Raw genomic sequence first — 14,777 nt, 5'->3', positions numbered from 1 at the left:
GTTTAGAAAAGCAACAATGGCCTCTGCTTGCCTTGATGCCAGTCACTTCTGTTTCTCACTGTATGCCACTAGTGCATTTTAAGCTGCTGCACTGGTGCTGGAGTTGCTTTAAGGGGAACTTCTTGGGGCTCCAGAAGTTTCTTTCTCTGACTCAATCCCCTCTGGTTTCTACAGCCTGTAATGTGGGGACTTATCTTCCTGGCAGTAGATCCTTGGGGGTAGGCTGGTGTGGAGAATGGACTCTGTTCTCCTGAGCTATCTTTCCTGAATTTTTATCCACCACATGTGGGTGTAGGACCAGCCTGTTCCGCATCTGCATGCCTTCTTCCTGCCTGGATAGAAGTGTTTTCTTTAATTTTGTAGTTGTCAGTCTTCCATTCAACTTGATTTCTGATAGTTCTGAGTGATGGTTGTTCTATATTTTAGTTGTAATTTTGATTTGCTGTGTGAAGAGGCAAGCTATGTCTGAATGGAAGAGGGACTCAGATGTAACTTTTTTTATATTAATATTTTCACTGTATTTTTAGGGAAGAGAATGGAGTAAAAATCTACTGTTCTGACAACTTTAACAGTTGGTGAATAACCTCAGTACTGGAAATGCTTCCTTTATCTTTATTCCCCGTCTTCTAGCTATGTCCTCACATAGTCTCTGGAGACTATTTTTTATTTATTTTTTTTAGTTTTAAATATATTTTATGAATTATGCTATTACAACTGTCCAAGTTTTCCTCCCCTTTATTCTCCACCCTATATCACCCTCCCACCAGTATTACTCCACCTTAGTTAATGTCCATGGGTCATACATATAAGTTCTCTGGCCTCTCCATTTCCCATACTATTCTTAGCCTCCCTCTATTTTGCACCTGCCATTGATGCTGTTTATTCCCTGTATCTTTTCCTCCCATTTTCCCCTCTTCTGCTCCCTACTGATAACCCTCCATGTGACCTGCATTTCTTTGGATCTGTTTCTGTTCTAGTTTGCTTAGTTTTTGTTTTTCTTTCTTTTTTGTGTTTTTTTTTTTTTTAGGTTCAGTTGTTGGTAGTTGTGAGTTTGTTGTCATTTTACTGTTCATAGTTTTTGATCTTCTATTTCTTAGATAAGTATAACATTGCATATAATAAGGTCTGGGTGATGATGTACTCCTTTAACTTGACCTTATCTAGGAAGCACTTTATATGCACTTCCATTCTAAATGGTAACTTTGCTGGATAGAGTGATCTTGGATGTAGGCCCTTGCCTTTCATGACTTTGAATGCTTCTTTACAGCCCCTTCTTGCCTATAAGGTTTCTCTTCAGAAACCAGCTGAAAGTCTTATGAACACCTCTTTGTAACTCACTGTCTCCTTTTCTCATGCTGCTTTTGAGATTCTCTCCTCCTCTTTAGTCTTGGGTAATGTAATTATGATGTGCTTTGGTGTGCTCTTCTTTGGGTTGAACTTGTTTGGGACTCTCTGAGCTTCCTGGACTTCCTGGAAGTCTATTTCCTTTGCTGATTGCAGAAGTTTTCCTTCATTATTTTTTCAAATAAGTGTTTCATTTCTTGCTTTTCCTCTTCTCATTCTGGCAGCCCTATGATTTGGATGTTGGAACATTTAAAGTTGCCCCAGAGGTTCCTAAGCCTCTCCTCATTTTTTTGAATTCTTCTTTCTTCATTCTGTTCTGGTTGAATGCCTATTTCTTCCTTCTGGTCCAAACTGTTGATTTGAGTTCTGGTTCCCTTCCTTTCACTGTGGGTTCCCTGCATATTTTCCTTTATTGCACTCTGCATAGCCTTAACTTTTTCCTGTATTTTGTGACCATACTCAACCTTTTCTCTGAGCATCCTGATTACCAGTATTTTGAACTCTGCATCTGATAGGTTGGCTATCTCTTCACCACTTAGCTGTATTTTTTCTGAAGCTTTGTTCTGTTCTTTCATTTGGGCCATATTTGTCTCATTGTGCTTGTTACATAGAAAGGAGTGGAGCCTTAGGCATTTGCCAGGGTGGGGTAACCATAATTGCTGTGTTGTGGTGCTGTATGTGAGGGAGGGGTCTAAGAGTGAACAATGCCATTTCTGAGCTTTCTTCCTGCTTTCAGGCACTTCCTCTACTACCCACAAGGAAATTGGGCCCTTCTGGTGCTGATTCCCAGGTGGGTGGTTTTGTGTGCATTCTATGACCCTGGGAGTCTCTCCAACAAACTCTTCTGTGAGGCTGGGAGTTCCTCTCTCACCAAACCCCCCACAGGATTTTTCAGTCAGAGGTTTTTGGGCTTTATTCCCATGCACTGGAACCCTGGGTTGCAGTCTGTTTTGCTCCCCAGTTGTTTATCCCAGTTTATACAAACACAAATGTGGGACCACCTGCTCTGCCAGCTGCTGCCTTGATGCAAGTACTTTCCATCCTGGCTGCCTGTTTCTGCCTCATCTACCCATCTGGGTGAATGTTTCTTTTTAACTCCTTGGTTGTTGGACTTCATACAGTTTCATGTTCTGGAAGTTCTGACTGTTTTTTGTTTTTCAATTTGTTGTCCTTCTTTTGGTTGTGCAAGAGCAAATTTTATTTACTGATATCTCCTGCTTTCTTTGTATTCTACTAATTCTAGTATACATCCTTGTTATCTTATGAGAATGATGTGTTTTTAAATTTTTTTGGTAGATTCCTACTTATAAAGTTAAGTAAATGTCTTTCTATTAGTGGCATTTAAAAACATTAATAATGAGTCTTCCGGCCAAGACAGAGGCATAGGTGGTTGCACTGTACCTCCTTGCACAACCAAAACTAAAGACAACAAGAAGTTACAAACAAAAAAAAAACAACCAGAACAGAGAGAAATGAACCGAACAGAAGTCTGAATACCATACATCCAGTCCAGTAAGGAGGGGCGGAGTCGGAGGCCTACAGAGAAGGGTCGAGGGGTACTGGCAAGAAAAATCGGTGGCTGGAAGACATGGGTGTGCAGAGCGCAGATGGCAGTTGGCGGACCACAGAAGCGCAGAGGCAGCTGATGGGCCAGTGGCAGACCCTGGGCTCAGGAGACAATGAGCAGACTCAGTGAGGCGCTCAAGGTAGCTGGCTGCCCGCAGCCGCACATTTGCGCCCAGACAAACTAAGCAAAAATGGGCAGCGACACAGACTGCACAACCCAGGGACCCAGTGCTGGGAAACAAGGCCTAAAGGCACCAACTGAAAACCCCTGTGGGAGTTGAGGCCAGGAGATTCTCTCAGTCTCACAGGAGGCTCCTTGGGGAAACCCACAGAGTCCGAGAGAGTGCACAAGCCCACCCGCCTGGGAGCCAGCACCAGAGGGGCCCAATTTGCTTGTGGGAAGCGGAAAAGGGGACTGAAGTCCTGGTGAGAGCTGAGCAGGCACCATTGTTCCCTTTCAGACCCTGCCCCCACATACAACCTCACAACCCAGCAACTGGGGTGCCCTGCACTGGTGAACACCTAAGGCTCCACCCCTCATATGTAACAGGCACGACCAGACCAAAGGAAAAAAAATAAAAATAAAATAAAAAAGAGGGCTCAAACAGAGTTAAAAGCCCCAGAGCCAGTTTTTTTAAGTGACAGAGAAATAGCCAGCCTATCAGATGCACAGTTCAAAGCACTGGTGATCAGGATGCTCACAGAATTGGTGGACTTTGGTCATAAATTAGATGAACAAATGCAGACTACAATAAGAGAAATGAAGGAAAATGCACAGGGAACCAATAGTGATGGAAAGAAAACTGGGTTTCAAATCAATGGAAGTGACCAGAAGGAGGAAAGGAACAACCAAACACAAAAGAATGCAGAAACAAGAATTTAAAAAAATGAGGAGAGGCTTAGGGACCTCCAGGACACCTTTAAACGTTCCAACATCTGAATTATAGGGGTATCAGAAGGGGAAGAGGAAACACAACAAGTGGAAAAGTTGTTTGAACAAATAATAAAGGAGAACTTCCCCAATCTGGCAAGGGAAATAGACTTCTGGGAAGTCTAGGAAGCTCAGAGAATCCCAAAGAGGTTGGACCCAAGGAGGAACACACCAAGGCACATCATAATTACATTACCCAAGATAAAAATGAAGGAGGGAATTGTAGAGGCAGCAAGAGATAAGGGGACAGTTACCTACAAAGGAGTTCCCATCAGAATGTCAGCTGATTTCTCAAAAGAGACCTTGCAGGCAAGAAGGGGCTGGAAAGAAGTATTCCAAGTCATGAAAGGCATGGACCTACATCCAAGAATATTCTGCCCAGCAAAGCTTTCATTTAGAATAGAAGGGGAGATAAAGTGCTTCTCAGATAAGGCCAAGTTAAAGGAGTTCATCATCACCAAGCCCTTACTATATGAAATGTTAAACGGACTTATCTAAGAAAAAGAAGATAAAAAATATGAACAGTAAAAAAAGACATCAAACTCACAGTTAGTAACAACCACACCTAAAACAAAAGCAAACTAAGCAAACAAAGAGAACAGGAGTGGAACCACAGAAATGGAGATCACATGGAGGGTTAGCAACAGGGAAGTGGGAGGAGGAGAGAGGGGGAAAAGATATAGAGAATAAGTAGCATGGACAATAGGTAGAAAATAGGTGAGGGCAGGAATGGTGTGGGAAATGTAGAAGCTAAAATAAGTTATGACACATGGGCATGAACTAAAGGGGGGGAATGTGGGTGGGAGGGTGTGGGCAGGGTGGAGGGGAGTGAAGGGGGGAAATGGGACAACTGTAAGAGCATAATCAATAAAATATATGTAAAAAAAACATTACTACTTTAGCAACTGGCTCTAGAATTTTTCTTTGAGTGAGAACTTTGGAAAGAATATTTAGATAAGTCACTTAGACTGGAAGGCAAGTCCATAAAGCATGAATATCAGAAGAGGACCACAGTCTTATTTCACCCCAGTGATATAAAATAATGAGTATGCTGTTCACGTGCAAAGAAAATGGGAGGAGTTTTTTTGGTTTTCCTATTGGGATTAGGAAAGTAGGAAACTGAGAGGGTTTTTTTTGTTTTTTGGGTTTTTTTTTTGCTTTTCTTTTTAAATATATTTTATTGATTATGCTGTTAGAGTTGTCCCATTATCCCCCCTTCATTCCCCTCCACCCTGAACACCCTCTCTTACCCACATTCCCCCACTTTAGTTCATGTCCATGTGTCATACTTATAAGTTCTTTAGCTTCTACATTTCCCATACTATTCTTGCCCTCCCCCTGCCTATTTTCTACCTACAATCTATGCTACTTATTCTCCATACCTTTTCCCCCCTCTCCTCCTCCCACTACCCTGTTGCTAACACTCCATGTGGTCTCCATTTCTGTGGGTCTGTTCCTGTTCTAGTTGTTTGCTTATTTTCTTTTTCTTTTTGTTTTAGGTGTGGTTGTTAATAATTGTGAGTTTGCTGTCCTTTTACTATACATGTTTTTTTTAATCCTCTTTTCTTAGATAAGTCCCTTTAACATTTCATAAAATAAGGGCTTCGTGATGATGAACTCTTTTAACTTGGCCTTATCTGAGAAGCACTTTATCTGCCCTTCCATTATGAATGAAAGCTTTGCTGGATAGAGCAATCTGGGATGTCGGTCCTTGCCTTTCATGACTTTCTTTCCAGCCCCTTCTTGCCTGCAAGGTCTCTTGAGAAATCAGATGACAGTCTTTTGGGGACTCCTTTGTAGGTTACTGTCCCCTTATCTCTTGCTGCTTCTAGGATGTGCTCCTTCATTTTTACCTTGGCTAATGTATGATGTGCCTTGGCGTGTTCCTCCTTGGGTCCAATTTCTTTGGGACTCTCTGAGCTCCCTGGACTTCCTGGAAGTTTATTTCCCTTGCCAGATTGGGGAAGTTCTCCTTTATTATTTGTTCAAATAACTTTTCCACTTGTTTCTCTTCCTCTTCTCCTTCTGGTACCCCTGTAATTCGGATGTTGGAACGTTTAAAGGTGTCCTGGAGGTCCCTAAGCCTCTCCTTATTTTTTAAAATTCCTGTTTCTTCATTCTTTTCTCTTTGGTTGTTTCTTTCTTCCTTCTGATCCACTCCATTGATTTGAGTCCCAGTTTTCTTCCCATCACTATTGGTTCCCTGTGAATTTTCCTACATTTCTCTTATCATAGCCTGCATTTGCTCATGTAATTTGTGACCAAAATCAACCAATTCTGTGAGCATCTTGATCACCAGTGCTTTGAACTGTGCATCTGATAGGTTGGCTATCTCTTGGTCGCTTGAAAGTACAGGCTGTGCAGCTTTCAATTCAGTTTGAGCCATCTTTTTCTTTTTTTTTTTCTTCCTTTGGTCTGGTCATGCCTGTTACATATGAGGGGTGGAGCCTTAAGTGTTTACCAGGGCGGGTACCCCAGTTGCTGGGTTGTGAGGTTGTATGTGGAGGTGGGGTCCGAGAGGGAACAATGACATTTGCTCCACTCTCCTTCAGACCTCAGCCCCTTCTGCCACTTCCCCTGAGCAAACTGGGCCCCTCTGGTGCCAATTCCTGTGTGGGTGGGCTTGTGCACCCTGTGGGTCTTTCCAAGGACCTCTCCTGTGAGGCTAGGAGTCTCTTCCTGTGCCTCAGCCCCCACAGGTGTTTCAATCAATGCCCCAAGGCTCTACTTCTCATCGCTGGGATCCTGGGTTGCTCTCTGTGCCTTGCTTCACAATTCTCACCTTGCTGGGTCTGCCGTTTGCCACCCCTCGGCTGGGGCCTGCTAGGTCATCTTTCACACTCAGGGTCCACCCACTGCAGTCTTGCATGCCCTGGATGCCTTATGCGCCTGTTCCCAGTGCTCTCTGCTTTCTACCCTGTAACCCACACCTGGCTGCCCAACTCTGTCCCTCCTACCGGCCAGGATGAACGGGTCTATTTTAACTTCTTGGTTGTCTGACTTCCATATAGTTCAGTTTTCTGCCAGTTCTGGTTGTTATTTTGTTTCTAAATTGTTGTTGTCCCTATCTTGGTTGTGCAAGGAGGCACAGTGTGTCTACCTATGCCACCTTCTTGGCCAGAAGTCCTAAAACTGAGAGTTTTAAAGGCTAAGGTGGAAAATAGAAGCAGGGAGATGGTAGGCTGGTTAATTTCATGTATCAACTTGACTGGGCTATGGGGTGCTGAGACATTTGATCAAACATTATTCTGAGTGTTTCTGTAAGGGATGAGATTAACATTTAAATTGGTGACTTTTGGGTAAAGAAAATTGCCCTCTATAATGTGGGTGGGCCTCTTCAAATTAGTTCCAGGTCTGAATACACTAAAAAGACCAGCCTGCCTTGAACAAGACAGAATTCCCCAGATGGCCTTCATATTTCATCTGTGACATTTGCTTCCCTTGGTTCTACAGCAGGCAAGTTCAAACTCATACTGGAAAATAAAGGCCCTTCTGAGTCTCCAACATGCCTTGTAGATTTTGGAATTGCCTGCCTTGATGAGTCAATTTCCTCTCTCTTTCTCTCCCTCTCTCTCTACGCCCCCAACACAGCCTTTTGGTTTTGTTTCTTTGGAGAACCTTGTCTAATACAGATGGTGTGAAGCTGGGATATTACATCTATCAAGAGATGAATGGAAAAATCCCTAGAACAGGAAAACTTATGGATATCAAACTCATTACTGTTGCATGTAAATTCTTTTTTCTACAGATATCTTTAACCCAGCCTTTCATTACTCTTCATTTTAGTAATTCTCCTTGAGGTATGCTTTCCCTGTTGTTCTTTCTTCAGTAAGTTCAGCATCTTCATGCCTGAAGGTATCTCCTCTTTCAGATAGCCTTATTGCTCTTTTCATACCTTATTAAAATTCTCACATGTTAATTACTTATGCCTTTCTTGACCACTCTTATAAAAATACACCCCCACCCTCCACCTGTGCCAGTCACTCTTTATCTCTTTACCCTGATATATTGGTTTTTGTTGCATTGAATAACCCGGCATTATATTATAGATAAGCATATGGGTAAATTAGTTTATTATTAACATTATTTTTATCTGTCTTACGTAAAATATAAGCCTCATGAAGGCAAGGTCTTCTTTCTTCTTCACCAGTATAATTTTAGCTCAGTATAATGCCTGATCTAGACTAGACATTAAGAGACATCTGGTCAAGGTGGTGGTATAGGTAAATACAGTACTCATTTCCTCCTACAACCACATCAAAATTGCAACTAAACAGTAGAACACCCATCATTCAGAGCTGCCAAAAACCAAGCTGAATGGAAGTCATACAACTACAGAATTAAATAAGAAAACACATTGAGACTGGTAGAAGGGGTGGAGATGTGGAATGAGACAGTCTCAAGCCTGTGGGTGGCGGATAAAAATTGGGAGGGATATCTTATCTAGGGAGGGTTCCCTGAGGAATAAAGGGTTCCAGCCCCACACCAGGTCCCACAGTTCAGGGTTCCAGTGCCAGGGAGAGAAGTTTGCATCACTTCTAGCTATAAAAACCAGCAGGGATTTAGGCTGAAAAGACAGAAACTTCTGGAGTCCCAGGAAGTTTCCCTTAAAGGTCCCACTCGCAGATTTACTTGGAATCACTCCCTCTGAGCTCCTGCATAGGGGCACTAGCTTGAAAGACACCAGAGACACAAGGGAGGAACTGAATTGTTTGTCATCAGGGTAAGGGCTACAGGGGTTCATTTCTCTTCCAATGCCAGAGGCCATAGTTCCATTGCTGAGCCTTCCTCCCACAGAGCTGGCAGTCAGGCACCACATCTGGGACTCTGTCAGCCTGTCCCATACTGCTTTCCCCAACCTGATTACTCCCTCAGGCTTCACTCCCCGCAATGTTCAAGCCCACTCAAGCTATTGCCAGTGACTTTTCCGTATGAGTGGATTGTCTTGGCTCATGCTTCAGATTTTCCAAAATTCTCTCAAACAAGCAGCATCTGGCCTCATTGAGCCCCATACCTCTTGCTAAGTGATGCCTGGCCTGGCACTAGCAGTAGATGGCTTGGTTCACATTTGGGCTCTCTGGGGCACCTCCAAGCCCAGCACAAGTAGCAGCCATCATCAGGTAGCCTTATACCTTATAGCAGGTGGTGGCTGACCTTGTTTTGTCCTTCTGGGAGGCCCCAGAGACAGCACACCCAGTGAACGGCCTCAGGCTACATCAAAACAACACCACCCAACCACCTCCACAAGTAACATATTCAAAGGGCCAACTTGGTGGGCACCAGAGTCCTGCCTAAGTTAGTCCTGCTCTTTGGAGGGGGGCCCTGCATAGCTGATCCTCCACAGTGGTTGGAGGGTGGCTCTTAGTGATCACAGCTAGTCCTTACAACTGATTGGCCTGGATAAATCCCTCCCATTGATGTGCCAACAGCACTCAAGGCTCGACTGAAAGAGGAGGGTGTGCAGCCCACATGGGGACACACCTCAAATGCGCTGCTTTGGTGATAAGAGAGGTTGTGCCACTGTAACCTACAGGACACCTACTACATTAGGCCACTCTGCCAAGCATGGGAGACATAGAAACTTTACCTAAAACACAGAAAAAATTCAGGGAGGCTACCAAAATGAGGAGACAAAGAAACATGGCCCAAATTAAAGAACAGAACAAAACTCCAGAAAAAGAACCAGTGTGAAATAAATTAACAAGGAATCAACAGTAGAATGGATGACACTAAGAATCAGATTGGCAATTTGGAACATAAGGAAGAAAAAACTCTTGATCAGGAGAGCAAAAAGAAACAGAATCCAAAAAAATGAGGATAGCATAAGGAGCCTGTGGGACTATTTCAAGTATAGCAAAATTTTCATCATGGGGTTGCCAGAAGGTGAAGAGAGAGAGCACGAAATTGAAAATCTACTTGAAAAAATAATGGCAGAATACTTCTCTAATTTGTTGAAGGAAATAGATATACAAATCCAGGAAGTACACAAAGGTCCATACAAGATGAATCCAAAGAGTCCCACACCAAGACATATCATATTTAAAATGCCAAAGATTAAAGACAAAGAGGGAATCTTAAAAACAGCAGGAGAAAAGCAGTTAGTTACCTACAGGGGAGTTCCCATTAGACTGTCATTAGCTGATTTATAAAAAAAAAAAATTGCAGGCTACAAGGGATTGGCCAGAAATATTCAAAGTGATGAAAAGCAAAGACCTACAACCAAGATTACTCTACCTGGTAAAACTATCACTTAAAATCAAAGGACAGATGAAGAGCTTCCCAGACAGGAAAAGGAGTTCATTATTACCAAACCAATATTGTATGAAATTTTAAAGGGTCTTCTTTAAGAAGAAGAACAAAATATGAACAATGAAATGGTAATAAATACATATCTGTCAACAGTTGAATCTAAAAAACAAAATAAGGAAACCTGTAGGACAAAAACAGAATCAAAGATACAGAGAATGTTTTGAAGGTTCCCAGATGAGATGGGGGCTGGGAGATGGGTGAAAATTATGAAGGGATTAAGGAATTCAAACTGGTTGTTACAAAATATTCATGGAGTTGTAAAGTATACCATGGGAAATATAGTCGTACTTCAGTATTTCAAAAGCATAATCAATAATAGTCTAATAACTATGTATGGTGTCAGATGGGTGTGAGATTTATCAGGATGATCACTTAACTTATGTGATATTGAACCACCAGAATGTACACTGAAACTAATATAATAATGTATGTTAACTGTAATTGAGAGTAAATGTTTTAAGAAAGAATAGGCATTGAAATATTTGATGAATGAATGGGTAAAGGAGATTAGAATGATGTTTAATAATTTTTACCTATATCTAATTAAAATATGGTCTTCTGGTGTAGATTATTTTTCTATTTGTAATGTTAAAATATGTTATCCTCTTTATATACCATCTCTTCTCTAGTTCATTTTTTTAAAAGATTGTATTTATTTTTGGAGAGAGAGGAAGGGAGGGAGAAAGAGAGGGAGAGAAACATCAATGTGATAGGTAATTACTTGGTTGATAAGGTATAGAATTTTGTTTGCTAGTTTTTACTGTTAACTGTGTGGATTGTTAATTTTTATCTTGTTGATTTTTTTTGTGGTATAGAGGTGTTTTACAGGTTTTGTTTAATGTTGCTCTTCCTATCATTATGGCAATGTGCAGATATTTTAGTACGTTTCATGTTTTGTGATGATTGAGGGAGTTGTGAGTCCTGCAGTTTATGGTTTTCTTTTGCCTTTTAGAACTCTTAGGGTTAAAAAGAACAAGTTTTCACCCCTTGTTCTTTTTCTCCTTGACTACTATATTACTAAAGGATGCTCTTCCTCTTTTTTTTCACCCCTCCCCAACATGCCCTCCTCCAAGATTCTTCAGATTGCTTGGCTTTTAAAATCCCTTCTTTATAGGTATTAAAATAGGATCCAAGGACAAAGACAAGGGCAGAGGAAGGATTGAATGTGGTAGGGAGGGGATGGGTAGGGCAGGGGAAAGTAATGGGGGAAAAATGGGGACAACTGCAACTGAAAAACAATAAAAAATAAAATGAAATCCCTTCCTTGTAGTTAGTGTTCTAATCTACCTGAGTCTTTTTTGTAGACTTTTCAGACTTAGAATGACCTTCATCTCCCTTGTGATGATTTTATGTTGAACTTACATACTGTCACTTGCTTCCCTCTATCTTTGCCAAAGTTTCTTTCAGTGAACCTGTAGGGGAAGGAGAATGGGACTTCCCCCACTTGGAATGGGTGGTGGCCCTTTTTTATTCCCAGTTATTTTGAAAGTTTGGATATTGTTTGACTTCAAGATATGAGGGATAAGAGCATGGTTTCTTTGTATCATTTTCTTTCTTTTTATTCTATATTGGTTTGCGAGGAAATATTGGGATATGAGAACTGTGTCATAGTGTTGTCTTTAATTATCCATAAATCCTACTAATTCTGGTTTATTCCTAAATGTAGATACACACGCATTCTCAACACAAACATATCTGCATGAAAACTCTAAAAAAGGCAAAGCAAACATGATTGAGACATTATTAGGATTGGATGAGGTCATGAGGATGGTACCTACTTACGGGATTAGTGTCCTTTTGAGAAGAGACACCAGAAAACCTTTTTCTCTGTATACACTTGGAAAGAAGTCATGTGAACATACAGGAAAATATCAGATGCCTGCAGGCAAAAAGAAGAGGGCTCACAATGAAACCTAATTTGCTGGAACCTTGATCTTGACTTTCCAGCCTCTAGACCTATAGAATCTATTCATAACATTTTGGGCATATTTCCTCTTAAAACATTTTTTGTGTGTGTTTAATGAATGGATGGCACTTTAATATATATTTCTCCCATAATTTATTTTTACCCAAATTTCTATTTGGGTAAAATAGAAATTTCTATTTATATTAAAAGATATTTTCACCTATCCAATTATTCACTATTATATACAAAGCTGTGCTAAGTGGTATGTGATCATGAGTATATTTGTAAATAGCACTTACTGTTACTATTCTAGTCAACTTATTTTATAGAAAAAATATAATTTATGGTGGAGTATTGTATATATCTTAATATTCTTTTAACATCACAAAAATGTAAAGGAAGAGTCTTATATAGTATAATTTTCAGCATTGAAAATTGTTCAGAATATACTGCCCCCAATATTGAATTATTCTGTAATTAGTGTTCAGGCCCTACAGAAAAGCTTGTTAACAAACAATTATAACTATAATCACATACAAGAAATTTTGTAATATATTGTTTTTTTTTAAAACTATTTTCTGATGCTCCTCTTCAAAATTACTGACCTTTCCATTCATAAAAGATGTGAAAGATGCCATCTTAACCACCAAATAAACTCATACATATACAATCATTATTCCATGTGGGCATGTTACTCTTGGAACAGAGTTTTATTTTACTTTATATTTTTATTTAGTTCAATTACAGTTGTCTTCATTTTCACCCCACTACACCCCCCTCAACCTACCCATCCCCACCTCCCCCCCTCGAACCAACCCCATCCCCATCAGCTTTGTCCTTGTGTCCTTTATATGGGTTCCTTGATAGCCCTTCTCCTATTATTCCCCATTATCCTTCTCCCGACTCTTATCGTCACTGTCAGCTTGTTCCTCATTTCAATGTCTCTGGTTGTACTTTGCTTGCTTGTTTGTTTTGTTGATTAGATTCCACTTATAAGTGAAATCATATGGTATTTCTCTTTCACTGCCTGGCTTATTTCACTTAGCATAATGCTCTCCAGTTCCATTCATGCTATCATGAAGGGTAGGAGCTCCTTCTTTCTTTCTGCTGCATAGCATTCCATTGTGTAAATGTACCATAGATTTTTAAAAATTATTTTATTGTTGTTCAGGTAGAGTTGTCTGCATTTACCCCCCCCACCACACCCCACCCACCCCAGCCATCCCCACCTCCCTCCCCTGTTTCCACCCTGCCTGGTTTTGTCCATGTGTCATTTATAGTTGTTCCTGAAAACCCTTCCCTCCCTTCCCTCCTCCCCCCCCTATTACCCTCTCCCACCTTCCCTGTGGTTACTGTCAGATTGTTCTTTATTTCAATGTCTCTGCTTGTATTTTGCTTGATTGTTTTGGTGATTAGGTTCCACTTATATGTGAGATCATATAGTATTTGTCTTTCACTGCCTGGCTTATTTTGCTTAGCATAATGCTTTCCATTTCCATCCATAGTGTCTCACAGGGTAGGAGCTCCTTCTTTCTGCTGCATAGTATTCCACTGTGTAAATGTACCACAGTTTTTTAATCCTCTCATTTACCGATGGACACTTAGATTACTTCCAGCACTTGGCTATTGTAAATTGTGCTGCTATGACCATTGGGGTACATGAGTTCTTTTAAATTGGTGTTTCAGGATTCTTAGGGCATTATCCCAGCAGTGGTATTGCTGGTTCAAAAGGCAGATCCATTTTTAGTTTTCTGAGGAAATTCTGTAATGTTTTCCACAGTGGCTGCACCAGTCTCCATTCCCACCAACAGAGCACTAGAGTTCCTTTTTCTCTACAATGTCTCCACAAACACTTGTTGTTTGTTGATTTTTAGAGTACAAACCCCTAAGGACAGTAAACTAAATGTTCTATATTTTTATTTAGTTATAATTAACATATTACTTTAGTTTCAGGTGTACATCATAACAATTTAGTATTTGTCATTGCAAAATGAGCTCCACAATAAGTCTAGTTAACATCCATCAGCACACAGTTACAAAAGTTTTTTTTCTTGTGATGAAAATTTTTAGATCTCTCTTAAGCTACTTTTAGATATTTGACACAGTATTGTTAATTGTAGTTCCCATGTTGTACATTACATTCATATGGCTTATTTTATAGATGGGAGTTTGTACATTTTAACCCCCTTTATCCATTTCTCTCATCCCCACTCATACTTTTAACCCTGAATATAACTAAATGAAGGCTATACTTTGCAGCATTTAGAACTGGCTTCTATGCTTTAAATCTTAAATTCCTGAGGGCTGATTCATGATAAGTTGTCTTTTAAAGGGGCCCTTATTTCAAGGCCAGAGAGTTACTGAAATATACTGTTCTTTTCTAAAGTGAATAGATTGGATTACATCGACATTTAGCCATGCCTTTTATGTTTTATTATTTTTAAATTTATGATTGTTTTATTTTTAAAATATGTTTTATTGATTATACTATTACAGTTGTCCCATTTTTTTCTCTTCTTCAGTCCCCTCTGCCCTGCACCCTCCTCCCCCACCAGCATTCCCCAACCTTAGTTCATGTCCATGAATCATACATACAAGTTCTTTGCCTCCTCCATTTCCTATACTGTTCTTAACCTCCCCCTGTCTATTGTGTACCTACCATATATGCTTCTTATTACCCCCATTTTCCCTCTCCCTTCCCCACTGATAACCCTCCAGGTG

The 14,777-nt window shown here is 40.6% G+C and overlaps 1 protein-coding gene and 1 long non-coding RNA gene across 2 annotated transcripts in view; one reads left to right on the top strand and one right to left on the bottom strand.

Moving 5' to 3' along the window:
• ZFAND4 (zinc finger AN1-type containing 4) overlaps positions 1 to 14,777 on the top strand; it is a 173,565-nt gene that overhangs the window by 79,464 nt on the left and 79,324 nt on the right.
• LOC118500775 lies at positions 3,080 to 9,413 on the bottom strand. The gene is made up of 3 exons (XR_004903360.1): positions 9,321 to 9,413; positions 7,588 to 7,593; positions 3,080 to 3,091 (listed from the first exon to the last, which is right to left on the bottom strand). It is a non-coding gene; the product is annotated as an uncharacterized LOC118500775 (long non-coding RNA).

This window comes from Phyllostomus discolor, chromosome 5 (assembly GCF_004126475.2).
Source record: "Phyllostomus discolor isolate MPI-MPIP mPhyDis1 chromosome 5, mPhyDis1.pri.v3, whole genome shotgun sequence".
Taxonomy (NCBI): Eukaryota; Metazoa; Chordata; class Mammalia; order Chiroptera; family Phyllostomidae; genus Phyllostomus; species Phyllostomus discolor.
Note: the sequence above shows the minus strand (reverse complement) of the source record. Positions and strands in the feature narration are given on the sequence as shown.